The sequence below is a fragment of the Taeniopygia guttata genome, chromosome 3, assembly GCF_048771995.1.
Source record: "Taeniopygia guttata chromosome 3, bTaeGut7.mat, whole genome shotgun sequence".
In the NCBI taxonomy this organism is placed as follows: domain Eukaryota; kingdom Metazoa; phylum Chordata; class Aves; order Passeriformes; family Estrildidae; genus Taeniopygia; species Taeniopygia guttata.
Window position 1 is genome coordinate 114366236 of NC_133027.1, and position 26240 is coordinate 114392475.

Here is a 26240-nt window from a genome sequence, read left to right on the forward strand (position 1 = left end):
TTACCAATTCCCTGAGTATCTCTCATGTATCTCAAACACTTATCCTTGGATATAATAGTCAGAGACATTCTTAATAGCTGCTTGTATTTATAGGAAAGTCAGAAAAGAAATACAATATAACATCATAAACCTTGTAGAATCATTGAGGTTGGAAAAGACTTCCAAGATCATCAAGTTCAACCTTTGTCAACCAGACCACAGCACTGAGTGCCGTGTGCACGCATTGGTTACCGTGTTCAACAAGGCACTTACTGCTGGTCATGAGAGGAGGTCAGGCTGGTCAGGCAGGAGCTGCCTTCCCTAAACCCATCCTGGCTGTCCTTGATGCCCTGCCTGTCCTGTGAGTGCCCTGTGCTCACACCCAGATCTGCTCCATGACCTTCCCAGGCACTGAGGTCAGGCTGACAGGCCTGGAGCTCCCCAGCTCCTCCTTCCAACCCTTCCTGTGATGGGTGTCCCACCGACCACCCTCCAGCCACCTGGGACCTCAGGGCAGCCAGGGCTGGTGGTGAATGATGGATGGGAGTGCCTCGGTGAGCCCTCCCAGCAGCTCCCTGGGTGCCTCCAGGGGAATCCCATTCTGCCCAACACACTTGTGAGCAAGTAAGCTGCACAGCAGGTCACTACCTACCTTCTGCTAGATCACAGGGGGTCTTTTCTGCTCCCTGCCTACCAGCTCAGGGGGCTGATTGTTCTAAGGATAACCAGCCTATCCCAACGTGGAAAGGATAAATAATTTCACCGCTTCCAGCAAAATGTATGGTAGATCACAGTCCACACTCCTTGTCATTTTTTAATGCCAACAGGAGAAGAAAGCATTGAGGAGAGGATGTGTCACCTCAGCCTGCCAACAGCTGTAAATTCAGAGGAAGCCACAGCAGCATGGGGGTTCAGGTGGTGGCTGCTGCTACCCATTTCCCAATAAGCAACTCCTGTGGAAAAGCCACTTGGGAAGCACTCAGGAAGGCAGCCAAGCCCACACACAGCACACTTACCCTGGCTAGCTCAGCGAGGAGAGGCAGAAGGGCCTCTTGTATGGCCAGTTCGGCGAGGTTTATTTCAGCACCCCAAAAGGGAACCAGAGACAAAAGAGAAAGCAGGAGCTCTGCACCAGGTTTAAGCAGGGAAAAGATGGGGGCGGTACCAAGGGCAGGGCAAAGGGCCTCGGCTTTCAGGGAGGAAGAGGTACCACAAGCAAGGAGGAAACACGGAAAGGAGAAACCAGGGCAGGGTGGAACATAGGGGGAAGGGAACTGGGATGATCAGTGTTAAGCAAAAGCCCACGAGGAAGAGCTTTCTGTCTGCCCAGGTGTGGGGAACTCTGTGGTTAAGAGTCTCCAAGGGAGGGCTCTGGGATTTCCCTGAGGGGGAAGGAATCAGAGGATTCCAGAGGAATCCCCACGGTTAAGGGGCCAGTTCTGTACTCAGTACACGTGGAGCAGCTCTGGCAAGAGGCTGCTGTCCTGCACTGGGTCAGAAAGGGGAGGACTGACACCATTGTCCTCCAGCAGCAATGGCTTGCTTCCTCTCATTTTCATTTCTCACTGTCATTTTCAGTGACAATTTGAGTTTTTCTGAAGCTGTGACTGCTTCCTCACCCCTTGCTCCTTTCCCAAAAAGTGCTGGATAACTTATTTCAAAAGGCACTTCTCCCAGCATTTGAGTAAATGCCCCACAACTTAAGTGACACCAAGCAGGCTTTGCAGAGGAGCACAGAAGGCCTGGGGTCAGGCACAGCATTTTCTGAAGTCACACATTCTGCTAAGCATCCACCATTGTTCTCAGGGACCATGCAGGACCACTCAGAAGCCCACCTGGGGCACAGCCCGTCCTCCTCGCCCTCTGTACTCCCTCCCAGAGTGACACTCAAGGTGTCCCAGTTACTCTGGAGTTACAGGTCATTCACACAGAACCCCAGCCTTACTCACCCTCTAGAGATAAGTGTGAGCAGGAGGCCTCCTTCAGCAAGGGCTTTGGAATCCATCCTGAAATGAAAAAGCTGCAGGGGAATTCTGGTGTCCCAGCACAGCCTGGGATCTGCCATTGCAGCTGGCACACAGGCTTAGAGGTGTGCACTGCAAGGCTTTACCCTCTCGTGCCCCCCAGTTCCACAGCCCCAGCTTTGTGTGTTTTCTCTTTGCAGCTGACACTTGCAGTATAAGCCACTGAGGCTGTAATAAAATGCTCAGCACTAACGATGCATATGGAGTGTTACAGATTAGGAAATGCAATGTCATTTTTTTAGATGTCATAAAAACATTATCAGATTCCCAGCAGCCCCCAGAGAGACTCGGGAATATGTTTATACGCTAAAATGTCAAAATCATAAAGTGCCTGCTTTTGCACTATTTATTTTTCATGGTGGTGAAGTAGTTATTACATGACATTTCATAAATACAGTGACTCAGAAATAACTAGAGTGCTGAATAACAAGCTTTCCGCTCTAATACAGCACCACACATTTTAACCCCCCAATTTTTCTTGAGGCACTCACACAATCTAGCTTAAATACGACAAATAAAAGTGAACTTGGAGCAGGGAAGAACAATTCTGCTGCTGAGTTTTAGTTTCTTTTCCTTTCAAGGGAGGTGTACCGGTGGTCACAACAGCAGGGTTAGGCAATGAGCAGCAGTAACTGTGTTTCCCAAAGGGCAGGGACAAAAGAGGCAGCATGTCTCACTGCTATGACACAAGGGAGAGGTTGCAAGAGAGTATCATGCTAGCAAGATTAAAATTAACAAAACCGCTGAACAAATTCCTTCCTTGAAGGAAGGAGACGATTTAAAATTGCTTGTAATTAATACAGGAGAAACAACGCTGCACACAGCCCTGCTCTAGCCAAGAAGTCTTCCAGATTTTCACTGCTCAGCTTGTAATATTCCTACTTACAATTTTTTTTTTTTTAAACACACAGCGGATTTTATTGCCTTTTTTAGCTATTAATATGCAACCAATTATAAATTGTGAGTTGCAGCACTGGATAATTTCCCTTCAGGAATGCTAAGCAGATTCTGTGCTGTATCAGCCCATGTGACAGCACAGAACTACCATCCCCTCTGACTTTTTTTTAGCAGCAATTCCTAAACACATGCTCAGCAGGAAAACTGGAGCAAGCCCCATCTTAGGACCTCCTTGTGATGCTGTTTTTATAACTTGCTGGATATTTCTGCCTAAAAAGAAAGGAAAATTTAGGATTTAACTCAAGTTCTCTGGAGTGGAGATTCAGATAAACAATAGGAAGTAACAGTAGTATTTTTTACATCTCAGAGGTGCTGTCTTATTTTCTCTCACTGCTCTCACCACATTCAAAGCTTCCTGTTGAGGCCTGTCAGAGGAGAGAGGGCAAATTAGAGGTGCAAGGTTAGAAAAATAGAAGGAAAACAGAGAAGGCAGCATGAACTTTGATTTCCTGCAGCCACAATGCACCTCACACAGCAGCAGTGTCCCTGTGGTGAGGAGCCACTGACAGCTCCCAGCATGAGCTGGGCTGGAAGGGACCCCAGGGATGCTCATGTCCAGCTCCCAGCCCTGCAGCACCAAACCCAGCAGAACCCCCTTGCTGCAGGTTTTGGCTGCACAAAAGTCCCCTCTTCCCCTTTTCTGTTTCTCCTGGGATGAAGTACTTGCAATAAAACCCCCTCCCACCGAGTGAAGGTATCATTATTGATTGTTATTGGTACCATTGCATTAATGGCAGTGGCTGGGCCAAAATGAAGCTCAAGGCTGCTGGCTGAGTCTGCACCAAGCCCAAGCAGCAGGAGCTGTTCCTGAATTTGAGCATGAGCATGGAACCAGGAACCACACGACCCACAGAAGGAGCTATGGATGAGGATGCACATTAAGTGTCGCTGTTTATGCATGCTTTACACCTCTTTTCTGTTAAAAATCCCTTCACTGTGTGGAAAAACAGTCCTTTGCACTGAAATGGGAAAAATGCTGAGGTCAGGCAGTACTTTTTATTGTCTTACCATAATCACAGGATTGTGGTAAATCACAGGATTATTTGGTGAGTGTCAGAACTGGGTTTTGGCTGAGGCAATTTAGTGCATAGGGACCCTGCATGGTAACACGAGCTCAGACATAAAACACCGAGCTGGGGCCAGAGCTGTGATATCTTACTGTCTTTGTCTAGAAACTGCACTTAGCATTTGTAATTCTTCATAGGTAGTTTCAAAACAGCTCCAGTGTTTGTGAGACCTAAGGCCAAATTTGTGTGCTAAAGTGTCAGGGGAGCTGAGGACACTCCAGGGGTTTTGCTGCTGTGCTGCTTTGTGGTTTCCAGCAAGATGCTGGCCTGTCCTTTCCACACTGGTCCACTCAGCTCCAGAGATCCTTTCCCTCTCAGCACTTTCACATCACCTTTCAATCAATAGCTATTAAAAGAACTTCCAAAAGTGTTTGCAGTTCATCTCAGTCTACATTTGAAGATAAATTCACAGTATGGGCAAAAAAATCCACTCAAGTATAAAATATCCAGATTAATTAATGGCCCTTGTTTGTTCTTTCTATTTTATCCTTCACTCCCTCCACCATTCATCAGAGGTCCAAATTGGTGCAAATGAACTTCTGAATGTGTGACAACATGTCCATCTAAGAAACCTAATTCAGAAGCAATTCTTTTTCTTACTTTTCTTTATTCTTTTCCTTCTCAGGATCCAAGAATATTCATGGGAGCTTGCTACGGAACCATTTTGATTTGCCTGTTTGTGTAAAAAATAATCCATGTTTCCTTGACATGTTGAGAATACAACATGCCAGGAATAACTTGCATACTTTGGGAGGTCTTTCTGCTTGCGGAAGTCCAGCATGCTACTGGCTTTATCAAGAGGTCTAAAACATGCTTGTGGAACTTGAAAAAGGTCTGTCCAATGACTAATGCAGTCTATTTGTATGGATAGCTCATTAAATTAGCAGAAATGCTTAGTCTTACAAGAAGCAATTGCTCTCTTATGCAAAACACGAAATGTGCTCATCCGGAAAAGGAAATTTCACATCTCCTAGCTAATAGTGAAATAACAGACCATCACAAACTCCTTCCAGACTCTTCTTATTTGGGCACATCTTTTTCCCAGCCAGCATTTTCCTGGCCAGCATAAGCCTCTGGGAGGCCCTATCTGCACTGACATCTCTGCAGTTCCAGCCCCAGCCAGGCCCAGAGAGCAAAGCAGAAGCAAGCTGAGGGTAACAGCATTTATCTTCAGAATGTATGGTAATATGTGTCAAAGAAGAATCTCCTGATGCCATGATCTGAAGGGCTGCCATGTCCATAAGGCTGAAAGGGTTTTATGTAGCTTTTTGTTTGTTTGTTTGTAGGATCGCTATGTTGCAGTGTTGTAACTTTTATGGTTACATGTGGGGAGTTCTTAAGGACTTAGGCTGTTTCCCCTGCTACCAGCTCTTTTTAAAAGAGTTTACCTATGATGCATGAAAAGGCTAGGAAAGTTAGGGACGTTGTAACATTTTTATTAGGGAATTTATCTTGCAGGCAGCCTGCTCTAATTTGGTTAATCTCCCAGTGAATATCAGAAAATATAATATGTTGGAGAAACACATGGAAGCCCTGGAATCCCTTGTGCTGTCTGGTCACTTTTGCTGCCACGTCTGCTTCTCAGCAAAGGAGTGACAGCACTTGTGAAAAGCATTTGTGGATGGACTGAGAGCAACCTGGGAGCTGCACAGTGCTCAGCCTGTGCCTGACCTTCCCCTGCTGCTGTTTCTGCCCAGCATTTCTGTGGGCACAGAGGCAGACATGGTGCTTGCAGTCACACCTACCTACAGCTTCGTGCTGTGTGAACATGAGTGTTCCTCACTCATCTAGTTTTCAGCTGAGCAGATCTTGAATTTGATTTCATCCAAAGACACATCTGGTTGTAGCACTGCAGATGGGGTCCTTGAAAAAAACAAAAAGAAAAGGTGTTTAGGTTAAGAATACTCTTGTGATTAAAAAAAAATATTGAAAGTCCTCAAGTGTTTGTTTAAAGAAAATAATTTTCATTAAAATGCTGGCACGATTTCAAGCAATTTGATTTTAATTTTGAAGTGTTGAAAATGCCCTCAGATAATTTCTGCAGCATTCCAGAACCCAGAAGTGATTGTAGAAAGCAAGTCACTTAAGAAATCAACTGCAGAACTAAAATTCATTTCCTGTTTTCTAAGAAAACAAAAAAAGGCCCAAGGCTGTTAAGTCTTTCTGAGAAAGACCTTCTCACAAGCAGTGAGAAGCAGGCAAGCTTGGTTTGCCTTTTTTCCCTAAACAAAACAGAGTTTGCACATTCAGAAAGCTTCCAAGAACCACACAAGACATATAAATACAAATAATTTACTGGACTTTGGTACCAAGTACATGACTTTAATCATGGCTCAGTTGGACCTGCAAGCAGTCTAAAATCATTGCATTATGATTTTAAAGATGCTCAGAGATGCATATTTTACAACACTTGTGCTCTGATTTCATCAAAGCAGCAGTCTGATCATTTCATATTAGGATTTTATCTAGATTTACTAAAGCTTCAGTTCATTGCCCTTGGGTGGAGTACAGCTCTCCCTCCAAAGAAACCAAGTGCAGTTTTGTCTCCAGCTCGCCTCAGAGGAGTGAACAGCCCCCAGGCAGGCAGGTTCTTTCACTGAGCTTTTGCTACCAGCACCACTTGTGACAAGATGTGCCTCCATCCAGCAAGGAGATGTTGCAACTTGCTGCAAGCACAGCTGTTGCCTCATTCTGGTCTCAAGGAAGCAGATTCTGTAAAACATTCTTCTGGGAAAGCTGGTTTCCATTTAGAAAGGAGGAAAATGAAAATAAAAAGGAGAAAGAAAAAGAAGACAAATATGCCTCTGAGGAGGCTTTTGAATGCTCTCCTTTGTTAACTAATACAGTTAACAGGCCTGAATATGACAACAAGTTTCCCATCAAGAGCATCCCAAACAAAATCTTCAATAAGAACTTTTCTATCTCATAGAGCCATACAAGCTTCACAACTCTTTTATTTTAGTTTTCCACAATTGGTTTGGTTTCTTTCTTTTTTTTTTTTTTATACTAGCAATTGCATGCCTCGGGTGTTGATGCTTCCCCTGAGATAGCAAAAAGCGACCTTTATTTTGTGGGATAGAGTTTTTGCCTCTCTAGGCCATTTTAGCTGTTGATAAGGCCATTTTAGGTATTGATAAGAGGCACATAAAAATTGTATCCACAAAATGCCTATTTAGAAAAGGCAGTCAAAAATTTTTATTTTTTAATCTCACTACCATTCTCTGGATTTAATGTCTACCCCATTTTTTCAGTTCTTCAGTAGCTTTTTCTGGGTTTGTCATATCCTCACATTATCAGCATCATCTTCATCAGCACATTACATGAAGGCAGGTAGAAATTAGAGAGAAGTTAGTTCACTGTTGAATCACTTGATATAAATTAATCAGGGTGTTAATCCTGATGCATGTGGGCTGGGAAGAGGGAGGAGAAGACTGCTTTATTTGGTTTGGTAGCTTTAAATCAGAACAAAGGCAGTAAAGGGTGAAGGCTTTAGGGAACATGTGTTTTAGAAGAAAAACTTGGCTCACCACTAAAGCAGCACTGCCTTATAACAGATATTTAAAATTCAGATGTGGAAAGAGACCAGCAGAATTATATAAATACAAGAGACTTGCAGGTCTGTGCAGCTTTTGACCAGCACTGGTCACTTCTGCCCACAAGCCAGCCCATCCTTGGCAGCCCCTCCTGGGCCTGGGCAGGCAGGTCCGTGCTCCAGAGCAGCAGGACTGCAGCACTGGAGGCTGCACAGCTCATCCCAACGCAATTCTGCAGCACATTAGGTTCAGACAAAGCATTAAAGAATTCAGCCCAGCCCTGGCAGCTGGGACATTGTTTTCCAGGACCAGAGCTCTCTCCAGCTGCTGACAGGCCTATTGCAAACCCATGTCAGCCAGGACCGTGCTGCTGGAGGGGTCATTTGCCATCCCTGGGGTCTGTACAACCCTCACGCTGCAGTGGCAGGGCAGCAGTTTCACACAGCCAGGAGGACTCTGCTGAGACTCTGTTCCCAGCCTGGGCAGGCAGAAACTGCTCAACAGAAGGAAGAACTACCTTGAAACAGATTTGCAAAGGTGTTTAGAAACCTAGACATGAAGAGAGGTGCCCCATGATGTTCCCCAAGGCCTCCAAGTGGGTCAGGCTCTTCAGACTCGAGCCCTGAAATGGGAATTTTCCTCCTCTCTCCCTCCAATCTCCCAGAGAACTTAGTGGATTTGGTTTGGATGGCAAGGTCCTGAGAGGATGGGGGCTGCAGGGCTGGTTTCTGGAGAAGCTGCTGGAAGCTTCCCCCACTGACAGGGCCAGACCTGCTGCTGGCCAAAGCTGGGACAATCAAGAGTGGCAGTAATGCCTCTGTGACATTTGTGAGAAGGAAAGGAAACCAGGCATAGCTGTGGGAGGGGAGGGGAAGGGGAAGGAAGGAGCTCTGCAGACACCAGGGTCAGTGGAAAAGGAGGGGGAAGAGGTGCTCAAACCACCACACTTCTGAAAGGCCAAGAAGTGCCTCTCTGCATGTTTGGGCACCCAAACAGCTCTGCAGAGAGTTCTACATTTCATGACCCTTCCCCTCCTCCTGTGGGCTGCCCATGGGACTCCCAGCCAGGCTGGTGGCCAAGGTCAGCCCTGCACTGACCAGTGCTAAGGGCAGGAAAGCAATCTGGGCTGCTGGCAGGACACAAGAAATCCCAAGAGGGTGACAGGGCTCCTGTTTGTCTGCCCTGTGCCTGTTAAGCTCTGAGGGTAAATGGTCTCTGTTTCACTTAATGCAACAGCTTTGCTGCCAGTCTTCTGCCAATACACTTTAGGCCAAGTAGTCCAACATTAAATGTATCCTACATACACTTTGTTGTGATATTAGTGGGCCTTTCCAAATTTCCTGCTTTTTCATGCTTTATCCATCCCAAGCTTAAATAAAAGCAAAGCCCAGATTCCGAGAACAGAGCAGTGAGTAAGATGGGGGCTGTGAAAAGGAACAGAGAGGGAAGAGAGCTATAAATGGAATCAGGGGAGCATGGCTTGGGGTGATTAATGAGCTTACATCTGTGACGAGTGCTTACTATAAACAGCAGGTAAGAAGCAAAGCCAGCAGCACAAAGTGCCCAGGAGGAAAGGAGGTGGAGCCACAGCCCCCCACAGCAGCACGGACCTCCTCAGTGGGGCTTTGGGTGGGTGCACAGCAGCACCCAAAGAACAATTGGGGAACAGCATCATCCTTGTGGGAACCTGGGAGGAAGGAGGGATTTAAAAAATACAATTCCCTCACTGGTGGCAAAACAGCAAAGTCCTGGCTGAAGGTGCAGCTAGCACCCTCCTTCCCTGGGTATCGCTGGTGCCCACACTGCCTGCCAGGTTTGCAGCTGCCTGGCACACAGGGGCAGAAAGAGAAGGACTTTGGAAAGATTGAGGGAATAATGGTCAGGGAAAATGCAGTGCAGTTTGGAGCAGCTGTCCTGCAGTGTTCAATAGGATCCCAGCATTATCATTCCTAAGGATAAACGTGCAAATGGAGCCTCTGAAATCCTCTTGCTGGTTTAAAAACAGAAAAACACAAGCAAATAAAAAGTTTCAATGGAAAACAAAAACAAATTCCTCCCCCAACAAAAACTGATGCTTTTTAATACTATATTGCAATGAAAACTGAAACTTCCACCTTATTCTCTGTTCCATGATCCATTGGTCCATCCCTCTCAGGAAAGCTCATACTACTGTCAAGTTGTGAGAAAATAGAAAACAGTCAAAATTGGAATTCCAGAGATGGATACTTATGGACAAATTCAATGCAGATTTTTTTATAAATAAGCTAGCCAAGACTGAATTAATGTTAAAAGAAAACATCAATTTTAAACAGTGAGCATAGAAAATGTATAAACAAAGCTAGTTAGAATCTTTAAAGAAAACTACTGGGTTACTCAACACAGTGAGCTCTATGAATAACTCCAGTCCATTCCAGCTTGATTTTCCCTTGTTTGAGTGCAGAAAGAGTTTCCAGTGCTTACAGCAACCAACTCAGCTCACTTTGTTCTTTTTTTGCAGCAGTGCAGAGCAGATGCAATGGGGGTCAGGATCTGATCCACCACATACATAGTTTTAAAGATTATCATTCAGCAGAAGCCACTGTGAGGAAGAAAAAATGCTAAGCCCAGAGCCTGAGCTATTTCTCTGACCCAGAATGCTAACAAACATAATATTTTATTTGGCTGGTTATAGAAAACATGTGGCAAAGCCTCCATTTTTGGGGAAGGTTTGTCCTGTGGTTCAAAAGGGAAAGAAAAATAACTGAACTTTATTCTGCCTGTCTCTGCAATGCTCATCCCTGCACTCACACAAGCTGCTCTCACCTGAATTTTAAGTTCTGGACACATATGATAACTCTGTTTACTCTGCAGAAAGACCAACAAGGTCCCAATCAAAGATTAACATCAAGATCTGCAGGGTGGATGCAAACAGGAAAGCACCCCCATGAAAAGATTATACTCCAAGCAAAATGGGGAGGTTCAAGATGATCAGTTATTAAAAAGGACACGAAAAGTAGTGAGTTCAGGACAAATTTGAACAGCAAAACACTTCCTCAGTAGCAGGAAGAAATTTGTTCAGTGCTCAGGTGTCTTAGACCTGAGTACAAGGCTGAGGGACCAGCCCTACAGGACCTTTTGGGGCTTTATATTTAAAGTTCCATTTCCAATTCTGACCTAGCATCAGGCCTCAAATATGGTCTTTCTCCTGTAATCAAACAAGCAATCAAACAAAAAAACCCAAACAAACCAAACAATAAAGGAACAATTACTCATTTACTCCCTAGAAACCTTTAACTTGTCAGTGAACTCCACCAGCATTTGAAGGAGAGCCAAGGGGTGAGAAACATTGCAATGCATGAGAGGAGCACCACAAGAGGGTTGTTTGCTGTTTCCCCCATCCTGACAGCTGTTCCTGATGTACCCAGCTCTCTACCAACCCTTCCTTAAGGATGTTGTGCAAAGGGAAGGGTCCCTTTCCCAGCAGGGCTGGGGGGTTTTAAGCTGCCAGCCAGCTGGGTGAGTGTGAGTGCACTGCAGCCACGGGAGGGGAGGCTCAGGCTCCCATCCTTCCCTCAGGAAGGCTGACGCTGTGCCAGCACACACAAAGGGTGCACACACATGTTCTCTGTACTGGCTCAGCTCCAGGGATGCTTATTTCCAGCTGAGGAGCTGTATCAAGCACAGTAGGAGATAACCTTTCTAGCCTTTCCATCTGTTCCTGCAGACAAAGTGGCATAATAAAGATGTTTCTAAACACCTCCAAGCAGGTGGAGGGTTATGGAGTGGGGAAAGTGATAGCCATTGTCCTACTTCCTTCATCAGGGGCAAACCCTTTAGCTTTTCCCTAAAGCCTCTCCCCAACTGAGCCACCACAGGACCTGTAACTCACCTCCTCCTTTTTCCCTGGAGACTGACCAGCTGCCTGCCCAAGCTCCCTTATCCACCAGTGAGGGACAAGGCCTCTGTGTGGGGCACCTGTGCCCTGCAGTGAGCAGAGCACATTCCAGTGGCTTTGCTGAGCAGGACACCAGCGATGCCCCCTGAGCTGGGAGCCTGTGACTCAGCTGTGGGCCCACTGCCACCCAGCAGCTGGCACTTGGCACTGGGGCTGTGTGACTCAGGCTGGCAGGAGCCTTTGGAGATGCCTTCCCCTGATTTATATCTGCAAGGGATCCTTTGTGTTCAGAGCCTATTGTTGGCATGCCAGGCTTGCTGTAAAAATCTGGAGTTAATAAACTCCACGTTCCCATCCCAGCAGCTCTCCCCAGGCCGCAGCTTGGTAGGGCTGGCAGCGCTCGCTCCTGCTCCACCAGCCAGCACGGCTGCTGATGCCTTTCACCTTGCAAAAATCCTGTGATTCCACACATGGGCAAGCCCAGGGAAACCCCAGGGTCACAGTGCCTGGCAGTCTGTCTCCGTCTTGCTCCATCTCCTTATCCCTTCTGCTGTGGAGTTTGGAGCCCGTGGTCATGCAGCCCTACCCCTAACTGCAAGAAGCCTCTTGGCACCAGCAAGTTGAGCTCCCCCAGAGAAATCAGAACATTTCAAAAAAGAAAAAAAATTAAAGACAAAAGATGGATGTGTGAGTTCATTTATGGAGCTGTATGAATAATGGGACTATCTCTACCCCTCTCCAAAACCAGAGACATTTTACAGAGGGCAAAGGGACTCACACATGGCACTGCAGCCTTTCTTCCATGGCAGATTTGTGGCTGGTTTGTGGGTTATCAGTCAAAAAGGGTGGAAGCAACTTTCACTTCTCAGCAATCCCATGGGACAGGTATGCTTGGGAGCTGGCTACATTCCAGCAGAGTGATTCACTTACTTTAAGCCACATCTTTGGTTTGGATAAGCTGGACCAACATCAGTGGAGCTACACCAGCTTACATCAGCCCAAGCGTAGGGCTCCACCTTCTCAGGGAAGGGAGCTCCCTTCGGGAAGGTTTTGAGCAGCTCCGTGCTGCTGCAGGCTGGATGCCCGTCAGACAATGAGTCCTGCCTGGGAGGATGTGGGAAAGCTCTGTGTGGGAAGCTCTGTGTTACTCTGGAGAAGAAAAGAGGCAGCTCTCCTCACAGTGAATGACAATGGGAAGCAAAAGGAAGCATCCAGCAAACAAAATAAAACACTTTAGGACTGAACTGGGAGCTGAGGCTGGAAGAGAGCTGAACAGGCTCCAGAGAGCCCCTGATGCAGGGGAACAGCAGGATCAGACTGTGACACTCATCACCCCCATGGGACAGACACAGGGTGCCAACAGCTTTTCCTAGGAAGAACTGAAGGGATTAAAGCACTTCCATTCAGACATCCAGAGGAAAATGGGCAAATGCAGGACAGCCATGTGTGATTATAATTAACACTTCAATGCTGGTCCTGTGCATTGCTGGGCACTCGAGGTGAAGGGATGTGTTCAGCCCCTGCCCTGTTCCTGCCAAACTAACCAAGGCTAAGCAGGGCTTACAGCCATCCTCTTTCTCAAGCCCTTTTGAGGAGATTTCCTGCTCAGCAAACCCGTCTTCCAAAAACTGACAAAAATCTATACATTGAGAAGCTTGGAAACCGGTATGAGAATTAGGCAGAGCCACAGAGTGATGTTGTACATTAAATACTGTGATTGTCTGCAGGAACATTCTCACAGGGACAAGCAGCACTCTTTGCAAAACAGGGTTCAGCAGAAGTAACCCCAATTTACAGTAGGAGAGCATGAACCACGGAGATTAAAGGCTGCTGCTGTTACAATAAAACATAGGCAAGTACCATAGGCACCTTGAGAAAGATTTTGGCAGAATTTGGGCACCCTGGTTGAAAACTGCGATCTGAGAGCTCCATATTCCCATTCTGCTTCTGCCTAGCCCTGGAGGTGCCTGAACTTGCCTGCTGCCTCCTGTTTTGACTCACTGGACAGCTGCGAACCTGTTCCCAGGTGTGCTCAGAGCTACTCCCACCCAAACATCCCCCTTGCAGCTCTCAGGGGAGCGCTGCCGTGCTCTGGCAGCAGGGAGCACCACAGTCCCCCAGACAATGCCTTTTGCTGCAGGGAAACACCCCCGTGCTGCCCCAGGCAGCGCCCATCCTCTCTGCTGCCCATCCTGCGGGGCACCAGGAGCTCCCCAGCAGCCCCTCCAACCTCCCAGCCGTGAGCACAGACAGCAAGAGCTGCGTTTCCCTCCTTCAGGGATGCCACAGCCTCCTGCATGACAGCAATGAACTGCAGCCTCTCCCCTACCCTGCAAAGATGCCAGGGTAACACAGCCTGGGGTCGACTCTAGCTTTTGTCACTGTTTCAGTATAACCCACACTCGAGGCAGAGCTTTTTTTGATAATTGCACGGGCATTTCTCCTCCTGTCCTGTTAACAGCTTGGTTTCAGAGAAAGCACAGTAAGTGCCTGTGGTAAGTAACTGCTGAAGCCCAGCTCCCCCCACACCGCCAACCTCTGCAGTTTTTCCAAACACAATCAACAACCTGGCCTAGGGCTTATCTACCCGATTCCAAAAGTCTTAATCTGACAAGTAATGATGCATTAATCACTGTCAGACCACAATCTTTTGTTTCTGCTTCTCTGCAGGCATCTGTCAGGATCACAAAGGATTAATTATTGCGCTAGCCTGGGTACAGAAGCTCAGCCCCTCTGCAGACACTCAGTGATGTTTTGTGATTCCTCCAGCAACCACTTCACCTGTCCTTCCCCTCCTTCACTCACCACTCACATTGCTAGCCCTGGGTATCTGCTCTCTCTTGTGTAAGCAGGGGTCTTTTTTCAACCTCACAAGCAGCACTAAAAGAGAGGATCACCAAAATCCTTCCCTGCAGCATTGTCCCTCTTTGGGCATCCTAGTTTCCAATTAATTTAACCATGAAAGGTGCCTATTCTCTCCTTTATATCTGCTTTTATGTGGTTCACCTCTAACCTTCCACCCACACAGCACTCTAGAGCATGCAGTATTCAGGAGTATGAAGCATCCTGCTCAAAATTAAGTGACCTTCCTTGTGAAGCCTGTGGGATGGTGGCCAAACTGCATCACTTCTGCAAAAGAGCCCTGACAGACTGAAATTCACTTTTACATCTCAAGAGCCTGGGCCCAGCTGTCCACAGGAAGTGACATCCCCAGGGGATGGAGGGATGTGGCATTCACATTCTCTGGACAGAGAGACACAATTCTGTCTCTCAGGATTTCTTGGAGAAGCACAGAAAGAATAAGAAAAAACAATCTTTACCTCTGCTCCCTTGTTCTCCCCGTGTGGAATGCGGTGTGGAGATTGTTCGCCTGCAGTGATGGCTGGGTTGGGTTCTGGTTTGGGTTCAGTGACCGATGGGATCCACCTGTGGCTCGGGCTCTGAGCAGAGTCATGAGTTTGAGTTAGATAGGTAAGAAAGAAGTATGTAGAATAGTATAGTATCTCTTTAAATAGTATATTAATGTAATAGAGTATAGTTTTAATAAAGCTGTCCTTCAGCCTTCTGATCTGGAGCCAGATATAATTTCTTCTCTGCATCCAGGGTTTGCTGCATTTTACCATAGAGGGACATCAAGGGTTCATCTCCACCTGGAAGCTGTAAGGGTTTGTGGATGCTGGTGCAGTTTGACAAAGTAAAGCTGTTCCACACACAGAGGCACAGCTGCTTCCAAAGGCAAAAGGAGTTAAGATATACCTATTTAAAATATTTTTTTTAATTATAGCTTTTCCTCAAATATAAACTACTTCCATGAACAGGGGTGTTGGACCTGCATGTCCTGAACCTTCTCTGCAGCAGCAGCCAGCAAAGTGCATTTGAGCACCCTTCACTGCTGAGCACTGCCTGAGGAAGATTTTGCTCTCCCTTCCATGAGAGTTTCTGTGCATGATTCAGCAGCCATCTACGAAAAGCAATTCAGAAGATGAATGAGTTCACTATGACAGAGGGGAGGAACACAAGAGAGCATCTCTCTGGGTGCATGGGGAAAGTTTCAGCAGATGCTTGCATCACACAGATCTCTCAATTTCTCAATTCTCCCAGGTGCTGGAGTTGGTTCAGTTGTTTTCCTCTCTATACTAAAGGCCAGAGAAGCATAAATAGACAAAACCAAACAGGAAACAAAATGAAGTACTTGTATTTGATGCAGTAGCTTCTTTCCAATAATTCTGAAGTGTGTGGGCTTTACAGAAGGAAAATACTTGGCACACCAGCACAGCATCATCATGCTGCCAGTGACAGAACAGATGGTGGAAGTGTAACCTGACACAAAAGTACCTCTTCCTGTTGGGAGATTTAGCTTACAGCTCCTTCCCAGAGATAAATCTAAAGCAGGAAGCTTTCTTTCTCCCAAAACTGGAATTCTCTGAGTGTTACACTGCTGAAGATGTAAATGTTTTATTTATACTGGGAAATTTTCTCCTGTTAAGCAACTCCACAAGTTTCTATAGCCCCAGCAATAGATCCCCATCTGCTGGAATGTTGCTGGAATCAAATGTTGCTCCAGCCAGGGCTTCCTGACCTGCTGTGCTGCTCAGGAACCTCTGAGAACAAGGCTGAGTCTTCTTAGAGCCTCACTTCTCATACATCTCTGAATTCTAATGGTCTCGAGTGGTTCCAGCTGCCAGCTGACACTGCAGAAAGGACAGAGCCAGACCAGCCCACACTTGTCCCTCCCCACCAGCAGGTCTATTTGTGGCCCTGTGCAGTGCCAGAAATAAACTGCTTTTCTTGGAGAGACCCACAGCCAAGGGCTCTGCACAGAGGGCACAGCAGCCTCAAACAGACCCATTTTAGCTCTGGTTTCAAAGCGCTCACCAAGGGGTTTTAGAAGTGCCCCCAGGAGTGGTGGTGAGGTGGGAGGTAAAAATTAAGTTTGTGTCCCCTCCTCATCCTTGCAAAGCAGTCCTTCAGGGTGTGCCAGCTCCCTCTCATCTCTCCTCTCCTAGCTGGAAGATCCCAGCCTCACAAGTGCAGTGCTGAGTCTATTTTAAGTGACTCATTAATGTTTGCACACAAATGCCAGATGCTTTCTTTTTAAATAAACAAACAAACAGAAACCTCAAACACCCTCTAAAAGATGGAACATTTTTTCCTACAGTGAAGGCCACAAGCAGTTGCTTGTTCAGGACAATGGAAGAAGGTTCCTCAAAATCCCACTTTATAAGCATTTCTCCCTTCCTCAGCCCTTCCCCTGCCACACAGGTGGGGATTTTGAGGAGGGATGGAGATTATTTCCTTCTACAGCACTGAGAAGGAGAAGTTTTTGGAGGAGAAGAGCTGAATGTAACTGACAGGATCATTGGAAATTAATCCCTGTGGTTTCCCAGTCCTGCCAGTCCTCAACTTTGCTACAGTTCCCATGTTCTTTATACCATGAAAATGGCAGTGTTACCCAGAGATAAAGTGGGGACACAGAAATGGGCAATGACAGCGTCTGGAGGCAAAATACTCACATTGAAAAGTGCAGGGAAGGTGATACCAGTGGGAATTGGTCTCTCTCTGCTTGCTCCACAAGTTTTACTCCCATGTGCCAGCTGTCAGTGAAGAAAATGCCCATTGCTCCATGGACAGACAGCATCCTTCTTGCAGGGGTCTGTTCACACACGCTGAACTAAACCCACATCAGCAATTGCTATAAAATTTTAAATAAAGAAAGGGGAAATGTATATTCCTTTTATGTCCTGTGCAAAGGCAAGGGCTGCTGAAGGCAAGAGGGATTCAGGTGAGCGCTCCACGAGATGTGACTGGAATATGTTTCCTCTGAAGTGCTATAATCAGAGTAGTAATGTATTCCTTTTTTTTCCCCTAAGACTGGGAAAGCACATTTTAGTGCCTGCCACAAGACTGTCAGGATCAGCATTTCAAGTAGCAATTCAGCCTTTATCAACATTCAACAGCATTGTAAGTCAGGAATAATTAATGTTACATTAACATAGAGTTATCAGGAAAGGTAAGACTCTAAGTATTCAACATCAGATCCATTTAGTATTTCCTGCAGTAATGCCATCAGCAGGGAGTATTTACCATAAATGATGGCTTCAGGGGGATGTTCCAGGGAAGGCAGGAGCAGTTCAGGTGTGCCACCCCTGTACCTGCCACCTCCCAGCTCTTCACAGCTCTTCAGTGCACTCCTCGGAGCACCATCCTGCAAAGCTGATTCATGTGTCAAAGCAAAAAGAAATATTGCTGTAAAAACCACAAACACTTTGCTATGATATCTCCAAGATTAATATAGGGTTAAACTAAGATAGATAGATAGATAGATAGATAGATAGATAGATAGATAGATAGATAGATAGATCATACATACATCCATAGAGAAATGACAGATTACAGTAATGGAATGATAGATACAGAGCCATATTTTTGTATTTATGCAGACATTTAGATGTGAAAGGATACATAAAATCATATTCACACCACCCAGTAAAACAGGGAAATACATTGTGGCTCTTACAGAAACTGTTTCCTGACTTTTCAGTGGATACATTAGACAGTGTAGTGTGTACTGTGCTTAACCCCAACAATATACATATATACATATATATTTATATAAAAATACATAAATTGATATAAAGCCAGTCCAAGATTTTTTCCTCAGAACAAAGGAAGACAGCTAATTGCCTTAGCATCTGGAGAATATGTCTTTCAGGACAGTCAAGGGGCCTGATTGCTGCATCCTGCCAAAAGGAAAGGGAGCCTGAATGAGGGGTCTGGCTAAGGAGGGTTGCACTAAAAGTTTAGTGGGTTTTCAAACATGCCAAAGCTGCTACCTTTCCTTGACCAGGAGCAGGGTGGCCAGGCATGCTGGAAAGTCTCTGTACTTGAAGGCTCACTTGGATGTGAGAATGGGAACATGTGACAGAGTGGCTGGAGTCAGAATCCCACAGAATTTCAGTGGAACTGGGACACCTGGACCCGGGAAGCTGCAGCAAACCCCTGCAGCACCAAGCACTCCCCGTGCTGAGGGCTGGAGCTCCTGTCCTGGGCTCTGCCCTTGCCCCAGCCTGGTTGGTCCCACTGAGCTCACCTGAATCCCAGAGCCACAGAATGGTTTGGGTGGGAAGGGACCTTAAAGCCCACCCAGTTCCCACCCCCTCCCAAGGCAGGGACATCTCTCACTCAGCCAGGTGGCTAAAGCCCCATTCCATCTGGCCTTGAGCAGTCCCAGGGATGGGGCATCCACAGCTTCTCTGGGCAATCTGTTCCAGTGCCTCACTGCCCTCTGAGTAAGGAATTTCTCCCTAATATCTGACCTAACCCTGCCCTCTGCCAGTTTAAAGCCATCCTCTGCTATCACCCTTGTCAAAAGTCCCTCTCCAGCTCTCTTTCCCCATCTGCCACATACAGGGGTACAAAGAACAGGGAACAAGGAACATGGAACAAACCTTTGCTCTGCAAGATAAGCCCCAGAACCCAGATCCTGCACCAGCAATCACAGAGCTGGTGTCAGCAGCATGCAGGGGAGTGGGTGAGGGATCAAGACTGACTCAGGAGAGAAGACACCTCTAACTAAAAGCCTTAAGCAGTGCTGAGGGCATCTACTATAGTCTCCTTGCTATGTATGGGGTTTCAAATGCATCAAACATGTCTTGAACAAACACCAGACTTTTCTTTAAAACAAAGAGGTTTTCCTATGAGTAAAATAATGTTAATAATCTGCTGCTTGGAATTGTGTCTAGACAGACACAACACAGTGCCTCTTTCTGGTGCCTGTAAAGGTGTTTGATGGCATCAGACATTTCTGTGTGAGACTGCCTCCTCAGTGCAGGGATGGAGCAAGGCAAGCCAGCCTGTTGCAGTTTAGGTTGCTGCATTCCCACTGAATTCCCAGTCTCACAACTTCTTAGTCAGTGCCATGCTTGTTTGACTGTGTACAGACCAAAGGCTATAGAAAAATGTAAATATTTTTATGGCCTGGCTTGCTTAAAAGCCTGTGTTAAGGGGAAAGGAATGCTGTGCACACACACAGCAGAACAAATTTAATGAAAACCAGAACCCAGAGGTATTCTGTAACCCAGAGATGGAGTGCTCTGCATTGCTAAATGGTGGTCATTTGGTCCATCACAAAGCCAGCATGAAAGTCGAGATAACACAATTAATAATGAACTCTCCAACACAAAGCGCCCTCACCATCACCATGACCTCACTCTCCTCACAGACAGAATACAGAGCTCTTCACTCCTCTCCTCTCGCTTTTGGAAACAGGCCAAGTGCCCAGTTCTGTCTGTGCTGCTGCAGAGTTTTGGTGGTGACAGAGCTGGGCTCCTCTGGAGGTCAGAGGGGAAGAACAAAGGGCAGTAACAACCAATAAAACACCTTTAGTGAAATAAAGCAAATAAAAGTCCTGAGCTGAGGCTGTGACCACTGAGAGTTTGCAGGAACTGCAGGTTACACCTCTCCCAGCACAACTTCTCACAAAGACCCTTCCCAGTGGGCAGTGCAGCCCCAGCTGAGAGCTACCACAGTGGCAGAAGAATCTCTGCTTGCTCTCAGCACAGCCAGATCTTGCATCCCTCCAGCAGCAAGGTCACAGGCAGGCAGCACCACCAGCTGCTGATAAAAACATCCAAGGCAGCCCAGACCTGCCTCACCCTGCTCTGGCTTTAAATGTGATGTTCTCATCAGCTCTGAAAGTTGGAACTTAATTACACCTTTATGCTGCACCTCCTTGTCTTCTCAGATGCTGCCACCACAGCTGGGCACAGCCTCTGGCATGGGAATCAGCCCTTCAACCCCCATGGATACATCCAGGAGCACTGTTCACTGGGGTGCAGCTTCAGCGAGGCCAAGAAAGCCACACAAGGCATGCAAAGTTTTGGAAGAGAGCCCAGATATAACACCAAATAAGAGGTAAGAGAGGTAAGCCTTGCACAAAGCTTGGCAGAATCCTAATGCACTTAATTTCTTTAGATACATTTATTTAATTATATCTTTTCATATCATCAGTGCTTACAAAGTTCAAGTTTAACCTAGGGGAAAAAGGGAAGACTTAGGAGGATGGATTAAAGCCCATCTAAAATATTAAAGCCATTTTTACAGCTAAACATTACAACTATTTCAAATTGTTCCCTCAAATATAAATACTACAATTATGATAAATATAAGGTTATTTCTCCCTTCATCTTGCCTGCATCTTTGGGAAAAAAAAAGAAAAATCAAGTGGACAGAATTTAGGTGGGCCAGGATGAAAGCACAAAAATCTTGAGGTCCATACAGCTTAATTTAATTTGCAGCGTGCAGGGTCTCTGGCCACAGGGTGACAGCAGCCCAGCTGCTTTCCCAACACCTCCAGCTGGCAGGAGACCCAGCCCTAGGCTTGTGGTCCACAAATGCCACTGGAGCAGATCCTCAGGACATTTTTCCTTTGCCTCACAGTGGCAAAGGGGTCTCACAGTGGTTTGTTGCTCCCTGACACACAGCCCCATCCTTCAAAGCTGGGACAGCCCCTCTGAGCCCTGCAGGTGCCCTGCTGCCTCCTCCCCTGCTCCGGAGCATCCTGTGCCCTGCGCTGCCACCGGCAGCCTCTGTTTGCTGCCCCCGGGCTGCTCCTGGCCTCCTGCCTGCCTCGGAGCTCAGAAAGGCTTCCCAGAGCCGAATGCAGCTGCAGCCATCAGCCACAAGCTGCCAGGCTGCTGCCAGCTGGGGCTCTTCCTCTGGGACCTTTCTGTGGCCTCTCTCCCCTTTTCTCGCCCTTTCTGGCTTCGGTTACAGCCACATGTGAACAATGTACCCTGTGTGTGCTTTCCCCACTTGGTGCACAGGTTTGTAAAACACTTCTGTGATTTACAAGGGCTCTGTTTTGGGCTGAAATGGCTCCCCCGAGGAGCTGGGCAAGGCTGAAGTGGCTGGAGGTGTTTATGGAGGCAAGGTGGGAGCTGACAGGGGGGTTGAAGGCTCTCAGCTCACTGGCAGCTCCAGCACATGGCACTGCAGCCTCTGAGAAGTGATAACAAAACACCACCACTCCTGCCTGAGCAGGCATTAGCCCCAGCAAAGCATCCCCACTTCCAGAAGTGACATTTTGGGAAGATAAGTACTATTTAGACTTGGTCAAAAGCAGAGGCAACCTAAATGCAGCATTCAATTTTATTTGTGACCTTTTCCTCCCCAAAAAATTGCAAAACATACTACTAGAAACACAGAAGGAGTAAATAATGGCATCTTGATTAAACTGAATCATATGGAAAAACAGCACCTGATGGCTGTATAATAGAAATATATTCTAAAGTAGAATTCTCATGAAAAACAACATGTAATTTTGAAGCATTAGGCAGTCCAGTTTGTTATCGTTTTAGGTCCCTAAATTCCAAGTGCTCAAGAAACTACATTAGACAAAGTATCTAAAGTCCATCTCCTTACTCAACATTAATAAAGTTTCAATTGGAAAAGATAATATAAACTTCCTGTGCTAGGAAAGGCTACCAGAGGCAATTAAAGCAGCAGGGGAAGGAGGCAGGACTGTACTCTGACCAGCAGATGCAGTGTTCCAGTCTCCTTCACAGCAGCACATGTTCTGAAATCAAGGCTATGCCTTCATTTTATAGACATACATTACAAGATGATGTAATCTCGACCTCAAGTGCTGACAAAACACACTTCAGGATTCTTTAAGGACTTCTTGCTACAGGGGAAGCGTGGGGAAATGTTTCAGAGCTCTCCAGACAGCTTAGCTGAGATGATTTCTTAGCAGGTTGAAGTAATGGATAAGGTTTTTCCCCCTGCAGAAAAACCTGTAGTAGCAACTCCAGGATCCCAAGGTGGATCCCTGCTTTGAGCTGCTTTCTGCCAGATCCCATCAGAGCAATCCCCAGGCAGCAGCAGCAGCAGGAGCAGCCCAATCCTGCCTGCTCCAGGGAGCAGAGACACAGTGCTGAGCCTGCTCTGCTGCTGGGGGAGCTCAAACACCTCTTGGGCTGATGCTTTCACTAGGACAGCCCAGAGATTATGATCCCTCTGTGCACAAAGCCAGCACCTCCTCCCTCTGCATTCCCAGCTGCACCTCTCCCTGCACTGATGGAAGGCTCCTCGAGACACCTGGGGAAGAAGAAAGCTCATCCAACTGGTGCCCATAGCCTTTGAGTTCTGAGGCTAGGCAGGATTTTGGGTGGAAGTTGTGATTCCAAACTTGAAATTGCATCAGACAGGGCATTCTCAGCACTGCAGATGTGCTTTGGCTCACCAAAGGTGTACAAAGAGACTCCAGAAATAGCTTAGAGGGCTCACTCAGCTTTTTTTTTTTCTTTTCCATAAAGGTTTCCCTTTAGTTCAGCTATTTTATCTGTCTCTCACATGAACCTTCTAAAGCAACTTTTTTTTTTTTTCCAATACCAGTTCCTGGAAACCTCAAAGGGTAAGGGAATCCACAGCTTTCAAAAAAAAAAAAAAAAAAAAAAAAAAAATTTCTCTTGGCATTTTGATTACCAATACTGCCACTGCAGCCCACGTGCAAAAACAGGTTTCTGAGAATGTGAAGACTTTTAAATAAAACACTACAGCTCATCAGACTTATAATTTCTAGCTACACTTGAAAAAAATCATGCAACCTAATTCCTCTGAAAATTATGGTAACACATTTATTTTGGCATTTATTCTCCTCCTGCTTCTCTCTGCTCCACACCCAAATGTCAACATTAGAATTTACAACCTTTGCAAAACAAGTGTTTCCCAGTGTTTTGCTCATTTCTTAAATGAGCTTTTCAACCATGCATTGACCATAGCCTAAATACGCCCTGATAGCTTTACAAAAGGATAGGGAAAAAAAACTTTCTTTCTCTCATCTCTACATACATATTTTTGCCTAAAACCAGCCAACAGCTTGAACAAGAAACGATGGCACATGAGATGATGAAAATAAGTGATGTTCATACCAATTAACCTTTGGAGCAGAGAGAGGGAGAGTGAGAGAGTGAGTGTGTGTGTGTGTGTGTGTGTGTGTGTGTTTGTGCACAGGCAATGTTACAGTGAACAATTTCATTGCAGAAGTGGCATCCAGAGGCCAGGGTCACCTGGGCAAACACTACTTGCCCTCCCTGCACATTTACTCTACAGCAGAGCTTCACATCCCAAACTGTGAGCCATTTTTCCCAAACCACATAATTCAGTGCTTAGCAGGGGTGTCGCCTACTGAATAAAATGTTATCCAACACTTGATCCTCCTTGCTGTCTGCTGGCTTGTGCCACAGACACACTGTTCATGGTCCCAGCACTTGGAACAGAGAACTATTGGATTCCCATGCAGCCCCCAGTGAGTGCCCATCATAGGGATCCTGGCTGCTCCCAAACTCCAGTGACTGTAAGCATGGAAGTCCTCAGTGAACCAAAGGAATGGTGCTTCTTATTTAGGAGGTGTGCAACTGACCACAGAGCTGGCCACAAGTACCTTTTTATCTCAGTGCCTAACTTGGGAGTTTCTGAGGCTGCCACTTCAGAGGTAATGCCACCCAGTGCCTGTACCCTCCTGGGCAGGGAGGGAGGGATCAGAGATGCCTTTGCCTGCTGGTGAGAGGCTGCTCCCTCCCAGGAGCTCACCATCCATAGCCCTGCATGCCTGCATCCAGCTCCCTGCCTTCCCAGCAGCTCCCAGCCCTGCCAGCACAGCACACGGAGGAGGGACAGCAGGCTGCACTTGCACTCCAGGCTCTGCCCCGGCTGCTGCTTTATTAATGGATGAAATTTGGAATGATAATCCCAACCCACAAAGCCACTGCTCTGGGGTCAATTAGCTCTGCAGCTGCCTTGACCTGGATGCCCCACAGCTTGGAAAATGTTTGCTTGCCCCTGCCACAGATTTCCTGGGAACAGGAGAATAAACTCCTTTGCCCTGATTTGACTTCAACTGAAATGGATTGTCTTTAGAGAGCCCTGGAAGAGCTGGCTCAACTCCAAGCACTACTGAAATCAGGAGTCCCACTTCTTATTCCCATGAATTTTGAGTCATGCCCAGACATGGCCCTTCATTTTCCCCTCGCCACAACATCCAGTTTCTTACTCAGGCATTCCAGGTGGGAGTTCAGCTGGGCCAGAGCAGGCTGTGCTGCTCCTGGGCTGGCAGGAGGCAGCAGTCCCTAGACATGAACATGATGGCCATGTCGACACGGGGAAACGTATGGCACCAATTAAGACAGTACCAACAATTATGCAGATCACAGCTGAGTGGATTAATTTGTTGCCTGCAGTAAAGGCTGCCAGTATGAAGCTGGCTGTCAAGAGACACGCTTTCATCTCGCCTGCTGCCTGGTACCAAATATTATGAAGCCCATGTGCACTAAGGATGATCACTGGGTTTCTTTTTCCACCAGCACTCCTGGAGCAAGGAGGGCACAACAATTAATGTCTCCACAGGCTGACTTCTTTCTTCTTTGTAAGGGAAAAAAACTAAAACCAAAAACTAAAACAAAAGCAAAAACAATACCAAAATCAAACCCACACTTTAAAAGAAGTCCCCAAATGACCATTATTTACAAAAGACTAAAGTAAGAACTACAAAGTAACTGGGAAAGGATAGTTCTTTTCTTGCTCACAAAGGTTTTCTTTTGCTGAGGGGCTGACGTGTTAACTCATTTGTCAAACACATTTTTCCCTTGTTCTCTAAGCAAAGAGATGAAAAATGGTTAAATCATCTGTCTGATTTTTTTCCAACATGCTATTTTTACACTGACCAGAAGGATACTGACACCCTCTCTGTCTCTTTCTTCCCACCCGTTCTTTGCCAAGGAGGATGCAAGATTACCTCTAGCAAGTTGTGACTAAGTTCTCCTGCCTTGCCAAATGCTGTAAGAACAAGCGGCTGATTTTCCCCAAAAACCTTATGTTTGCAACATGCTACATAGGTCTGTGGCTGTCAGAGTATTATTAAGCAGTAAAGAAAAAGCTAGGAATTGTAAATAACCAGTTACTGCACTAATAAACAGCAGCATTTGAATTCATGCTAAAGCTTTGTACCAGCTGTGCTTTGTCCCAAAATCCAATTAAAAAAAAAAAAAACAAAACCCAACTGCCTATGCTTATTCCTACAATATGAAGGATATTCAGCTATTCTCCACAAACTCTGCTGTTGCCTCCAGTGCATCTGCTCCCACATCAGGCTTCCATTTGTCCATATTTAGCCTTCTTAAACTACAGCATGCCTACCTGAAATATAAATTACCTTGAGGCTTGGAGTGATGCCATTCCAAGCTAGGAAATTATTCCTAACACTGCACTCCTAATTTAATGCAGGCAGAAGCCCCCTGCCCACTTACAACACAGCACACACTAATGACAGTTGTTGATGGAGAAATTCAGTTTTAATCCAACATTCCCAGTAAACACATTGTTCTCAGAGCAGCAGAGCCATGAAATCTGTTCTTTTTCAGAAGGTTTATATCCTGTGTGCCTCAGTCCCCAAGACATTTATAGCATATTTGCAGCTTGGCAATATTCCCATCACAAAACCTTCCAGATCCTTCCTATTATCTACTTCCAACACCTCCACTGAACTCTAATGTATTTCAGGGTGTTTTGCCCCATTTTTCTGACTTAGATTTTCTTTTTCTTCATATCAAGAGCTGTGTGTCCAGGGTTGCTTTCTTCAGGGACTTGCATAGCTCCAACATTCTCCAAACAACAACAACAACAAAAAAAATTGCTAGCAATTTCAATAGAAACATTTCCTCCTAAACATCTTTTCACTACCATCTTTTTCCTTTTCCACCATTTTCTTTCACTTTTATTATTTTTGAGCTCTCACAACAGGAAATGTTTT

At 46.2% G+C, this 26240-nt stretch overlaps 2 long non-coding RNA genes across 7 annotated transcripts in view; one reads left to right on the forward strand and one right to left on the reverse strand.

Annotated features, from left to right (window-relative positions):
* LOC140683829 (uncharacterized) overlaps positions 1-25485 on the forward strand; it is a 35897-nt gene extending 10412 nt beyond the window's left edge. The window contains exons 2-3 of the long non-coding RNA XR_012055383.1: positions 20178-20347; positions 25159-25485. This is a non-coding gene — a long non-coding RNA (uncharacterized lncRNA). The remainder of the gene's footprint in view (positions 1-20177; positions 20348-25158) is intronic.
* Positions 2318-26240, reverse strand: part of LOC121469591 (uncharacterized) — a 31374-nt gene continuing 7451 nt past the window's right edge. For 3 of the 6 annotated variants that reach the window (XR_012055378.1, XR_012055377.1, XR_012055374.1), the window contains one exon: positions 2318-5890. This is a non-coding gene — a long non-coding RNA (uncharacterized lncRNA). The other 3 variants (XR_012055376.1, XR_012055379.1, XR_012055375.1) reach the window with 3 other exon arrangements.